This window comes from Marmota flaviventris, chromosome X, assembly GCF_047511675.1.
Source record: "Marmota flaviventris isolate mMarFla1 chromosome X, mMarFla1.hap1, whole genome shotgun sequence".
NCBI lineage: Eukaryota > Metazoa > Chordata > Mammalia > Rodentia > Sciuridae > Marmota > Marmota flaviventris.
Window position 1 is genome coordinate 5,729,996 of NC_092518.1, and position 6,000 is coordinate 5,735,995.

General features: G+C 37.0%; 1 protein-coding gene across 1 annotated transcript in view; it reads right to left on the bottom strand.

Annotated features, from left to right (window-relative positions):
* Positions 1–5,765, bottom strand: part of Mid1 (midline 1) — a 354,689-nt gene extending 348,924 nt beyond the window's left edge. Inside the window, exon 1 of the mRNA XM_071606505.1 lies at positions 5,708–5,765. The gene's annotated coding sequence lies outside the window, so the exon portion shown is untranslated. The remainder of the gene's footprint in view (positions 1–5,707) is intronic.
* Positions 5,766–6,000: the final 235 nt, after the last annotated feature.

Consider the following 6,000-nt stretch of genomic DNA (forward strand, 5'->3'; position numbering starts at 1 on the left):
TCCTGGTAGAGAATCAGAGATACTGGAGAAGCTCTTTTTAATGAAACACTTAATTTTGGCACAAAGTATATGGCATGGTGCAGAAAAGTGCAGATATGATGACTTGCAGTGTTAAAAAGTTGAAACTTCTTAAGTATATCTTCCCTATATTTTTAATTTTATGTATGCACAGAAGGAATATGTGATTTTAAGTCATCAGTCTACATAAGCCTAAAAGAGTGCTTTCAATAAAGGTAGTATAAAATATTTAAGCACCAAGAAAGCATTGTTATTGATTAATTCAAAATATTTTCTTTCTTAGTGTTGTATCTTATAATAAATGGTACCTGAGATTCAGTGAAAATAAGTGAGATATAGAAAACTACTCAATCTACATTTTGATAAAGCTTCCTCATCACACAAACACCATATGGTCCTCACTTGCCTTAGCAGGGAATGAACTCTTGCCAGTGTATGTCATCCCACAGATATTCTCTCCACATCTTGGGAGCCACATGAGATTAAATATTTCATTCTGCTGGGATGGGGATCTGGAGAGGGGTCTTGAGGGTAACCTTAGGGGCATAATACCCTTAGAAAGGTTTACCCTCAAGACCCCTGAAAAACCATTGTCATGAACTGAAGCCATGGAGTTGTTCTGCTTATTAAGAAAATTTTCAATAAATTTACTAGTCCATTTCAAGTGTTAAATTAATAGGTATGAAGTAATAATATTTTGCTTTGTTTATAAAACATGTTACTTTTGGGAAAACACCTTAAAATGGAGAAACCTATGTGGAGATAACAGAATGCTACAGAAGGAAGATGTCTTTATAACAAGGGTCTCAAACACAATAACCTATAAGGGACAAATAGGAAAAAAAATAAGCAAAGAGGACCAGTAGAAGTGATTAGAAGATATACCCTGCTTCACTGAAACAGAAATTTTAAATCATTGAGGGGCTATGAGTATGTGTCTGCTTCTGTTTCTTCAATCCCTGAATTGTTTACTTTAAGATAATAATGCACCCCCACCTGTTCCACCATTTCAGATCCAACCAATATTAATTGATTGTTCTCATGCTCAGCATTGTTCCAGGTGTGTTCACAGACATGACCATTTTTAATATTCATAACTATTGGATGAAGTATTTATGTTATCATTGATAGATGAGGAACTTGAATTCCTGAGAAGTTGAAAATGAATTGGCCCAACCAACCACTGCTTTGAAATAAACTTGGGAAACACTATCATTTTTTTTTTTTTTTTTTTTTTGGTGTTTCCTAACCTTACGCCAAGGCTATCAGTTTGAGTAAAGTTGTTATCTGTTCTCTGGTAGTTTTTATACTGTTTTGTATCCCAAGGCAATGCATGATGAATGTGTCAGTATAGATATAAATAACTACACAATTAGATACTCAAGGGGGAAAATAATTTTGGTTTAAATAACCAAGGCTTTGTTACAGAATAGTACCCATAAATAATGCAGCATTTCCTGCCTCAAACTCTTTGTCCAAAATTCCATTTCTGTCACGTGTTAAAACTCAAACTGTCAAATTGAGGAGGTTCTGCTTAACTTCATTTGTGTCTCAAGTTTAGACAAGTGAAGAGTATCTCACAAGAGAGTGTGAGTATTCCCACTCACACACAGTTCAAGCCATTCTTAATGTAGATGCAGCTATTAAGTACCAGGCATATATGAGAATGTTAAATTTCCCAAAACATTGGAATCCATTTTATTTTCTTTTTAAATAAAAAACAACATTAACTGAACCCTTGGCATTAACATAAGAAGTACTTAATATCTTTAAAAGGTTAATTCTCAGAAGATTCTCTTATGTGATTACAAATAATTAATTAAAAAATGGAAATATAGTTTTACATATAACTAGAAGTCTTGCCTCTCACCTCACTGACTAACCTTCATTCAAGTATAAATATATTTTAAATTGATTTTTACCAGTGCCCTAGGTACTTGGCAAAACCTACCAGTGCAAACCAGTTATTAATTCTTGTTCCCCAACTTTAAGCTTTACATATACCCTTTTAGAAGTAATGGCAACTGCTCTTATCTTCCTCTTGAAAACTTTTACTGAACCTATACCTTAATACTTTCCAGTGGGCATAAATCAGTATAAAAGCTTTTGAGTTATCTAGTGCTATAGACTTATCTCTTCTCCATGTGGTGTGCCAGGAATCCCTAATAACCCAGGACTTTGCACATACTAAGCAAGTGCTCTGCCACTGAGCTACACTCCCAGCTTCAAAGTGTGGTCTTGAAGATTACATTAACAAAATCTAATGTAGTATCATCTCTCTGTCATCTATAGATGACTTGCAGGGAAATTCAGGTAGTGCCTTTCTTTTATTAGCACATGAAGTTCTTTGTGATCTTGTTTCATGGAAATCATCTGATCAATGAAAGCATAAGTATTTTGATGCTTCAGTTACCCTGGTCACCAGTGCCCACCAGTTGATAACCTCTGACTTAAAAGATGACCAGCAAAAAGTGGGTGATCCAGTAAACTTTCAACAAATTGTACTTCATATGCTGCATACCATTCACGTCATGAGATTTCACTCTGCAGGGGTGTTATCTGTGCATGAAAACTCTGTTTAAGTTCATCTGTCTCTTATATACTCACTTTTATTCCAGAGTACTTAGCATAAGACTTCAAAAGGCACTCAATAAATATTTTCAGAATGAATGTAACAGGAATTAATAACGCAAAATGTTTTTGAAAGGTAATTGATGTCAAATGGTAGGCAGAGAAAGCCAGAGAAAGTTCATCAGGGATAGGAATGCTTAGTACAAATTTGGTACAGTTTCCAAGGAAAAGAATTTGCATTTAATAAATAACCTTTGAAGCCAGGTTCTTTTATGTCCCTTGTCCTTGGAGTAAGCCATACTGGTGGCAGGAGAATCCCAACCAAACAAATAGCAATTTAAGAAAGGAAAGTAGAAGCAATAACCAAACATTAGAAAGAATCTAACAAAGAAACACTCTGCATTTAGCTTTTCAGGAAATCTTTAAGAATAGAACACACACACACACACAGTCCAGAACACCTTCTTAAATTCTTCATGGAATAAAGAGGACACATTGGAGGACATACAGAGGGCCTTAACACTCCCATAATCTCACGAAAGATGATATGAATTAGGATATTTTTCTTTTCCTTGAGTCCCAAAGCTCAAGTTAACAGAGTTGTGGCATTTTAACTTGCTCGATCAATATTCTAGACCTAGATTGTCAAAGGCCATTTCCTGTCTCTTATACAATATGACAGATAGAAATTGATCTAATTTGTTAAATAAAGTGAGGAAAACAGAGGCAGCTATGTGGTCCAGAGATAATCTTATGGGAATCCCCTCTATCCAGGCATAGCCTGATAGCCCAGGTGCCAAGAGAGGTAAACAACTGGTCATGTCTACAACCTACTCATTATCTACAATGCTCTGTGGCCTATCCATTGGGAAGCTTTGTCTTACAGAACATTTCTCAGGATAATCAGCCAAAAAAAAATGAGCTATCACTAACTTTGCAGCAAATTCTCCTTTGTATGGTGCAAATGATGCCTCTCATGAGGAGTCATAATACTTATGAGCATATTACGGCATCAAGAAGACCAAATTTTTGTTGTTGTTTTCCCAGAATTTTTAAATCCCTTTTAACCAGAACATCTACTAACATTGTACAAGCTTAAAGAGGTTGCCAAAAGTTGTATCCTCCATATAAGAACATAGTACCAGTAACTTGAAAAGAGTTAATCCAACAATTCAGCATCCAAACTCTCCTTCATTGGAGGATAGTTTGGACACTAAAATAATGTTAATCTTCAAGAATAAATCCTCTTGCAGTTCTGTTAATGCCAAAGTATTAAATACTATGATCAATATTATTACTCCCAAATGAGCTACCGAGGAACCTGGGATGAGTAGATTCTACAGTCAGGACTCCCAGTCATCTGCAATAATTCATATGCCACTGGCAAGGAGAATTCTAAACATGAGATCCAAAACCCCCCGTGCATTCCCCCCATCCTCTCCATCCTAAGAGATGTATCTTTCTGGTTATATATTCCCTTGGCTGTTAATGTAATTAGTGTATAATAACTATGTACATATCAACTTGCAGGAAAAACGGCAGACGTGCTGGGTGATTTGGCTTGGGGCCATCTCATCGGCAGGGTGACACAACCTGGTATTAAACCATCTGTTATTAAGCGTATATTTTAAAATAGTGTTTTGTGTCTCCTGGGTTACTCACTCTCATTGATAGCAGCACCATATCAAGACTCCTGTTTTTCTAAGCAGCAGCAAGGAGATAACAAGGTTTAAAATTTTGTATTGTCCCCTCTGCTACTTGTGCTATTAAAATTTTTATTTACTAAAACATCTCCTCTCCTGGAAGCAAGCAAGTTTCATTTAAACTGTGTGACTAAGGATGGTTATGCTTTTTAGAGTTAAGGACCCTAAACAAAATTTGCCAGAGCTTTTGTCCTTATGAACAGACAGTTGCCAGTCTTTGTTTAAGATGACTATGACTTGCCATTAATAAGAGTGGGCATTCTCTCAAATCTTCTTGTTTGCATTGATTACTTTAAGCTAATTTAAGAATTACTTTTTCAATATCAGAAATCTGAAATGGAGTCCTAGTGCCACTTGTTGCAGTCAGTAGTACAATCCTCCTCCCTCAAATTTTTGGATTAAGTCTCTGTTCATGATGAAAAATGACAATATTCCTCTAAAAGATGATCAGACAAATCATTCAATATAATTATCACAGCTAAATCAATTCAGAATATCACCATGCCCCCCCCCCAAAAAAATGATGACACAAATAACTTTTGACAATTATGAAAAACTGACTTTTCAAAAGTTTTACTTATGCCTCCTCACTTGAGGGAAATAGTATTTTGTTTCTTTTCAGTTAAAATTGGCTGTTCCCAAATGTAACCAACATTTCGCCACAAGCCTGTTAAACACTTTCACATTTCTATGTTTAATTACATTCAGATTGAGACTTTTGTATATATATAGAATATAGCCAAATTTTAACTCAATTGACCGCAATGCCCTTGACATAAAGCCTTATTCATTATTCTCGCCTTATATATAAATAGACATATGCTAGTTGTCAAAATGCAAGAGGGAACTTCTATACATTGTCTAGAACAAAGAGGGCAGCTCAGCTTCTTTCTTTCCTCAGTGTCTAAGAAGGTGTCCTTTATTACATGTACAGGATGCAAAGATTTTGCTGCTGTGTGAATGAAAAATGTTATCTTCAGACTGCCTTTTTAGTGGCAAATTAAGCTTCTGCAGACTATCACACACTCTGTGGCTTTAAGAACCCCCCGCTTCAATTTATTATTACTTCCTTGGGGACTCAGCGTTCCTCACAAAGCACCCCCAAACTCATTTCCAATGTTTTAGAGTGCAGCAAAGATGAGAAAGTTTGTTCATCGCAACAGTATAGAAACTCTTGCCTTGTAAAAACACTCTCTGGAATGTCTAAGGTGCTAAACTTATTGCCTCGGTGGATTTTTGATGTGCAAAACCGACAGAGAAAGTTGGCTGGAAGTATCCACAAAGCATTGTATTTGTTCAGGAAGGAGCTGTGGGGTGAGAGGCTGAGCAACGCCTCTCACTTTGCTTCCTGGGTGAGAGCAGTGAGGCGTGCCCCTTAGCAGAAGCAAGCAGAGAGAGAGAGCAGTAAGACTCACCGGCTTCCCCATTTTTCCGAGGACGAAGTTTTTTGTTCCTCAATTGTGATCTGGAAGAGGCAAACCTGTAGGTCCTCCAAGCAGGCTGCTCTGGGGCAAGTGCCGGCTCTGCTCTTTGCCTCGGATCAGCTGAATGGCTGGGGCGTTCAGGAAGCTTGCTCTGTCCAGCTGGGAATCGCTCCCCCTCTCCAGGGTGTGTGCTTACATGCCTCTCAGTCAGCGCAAAAATCCGCCAAACTCAGGTCAGCCTAACAGGTTTCCTTATATAGGTAAACATGAATTGCATTCCTGGT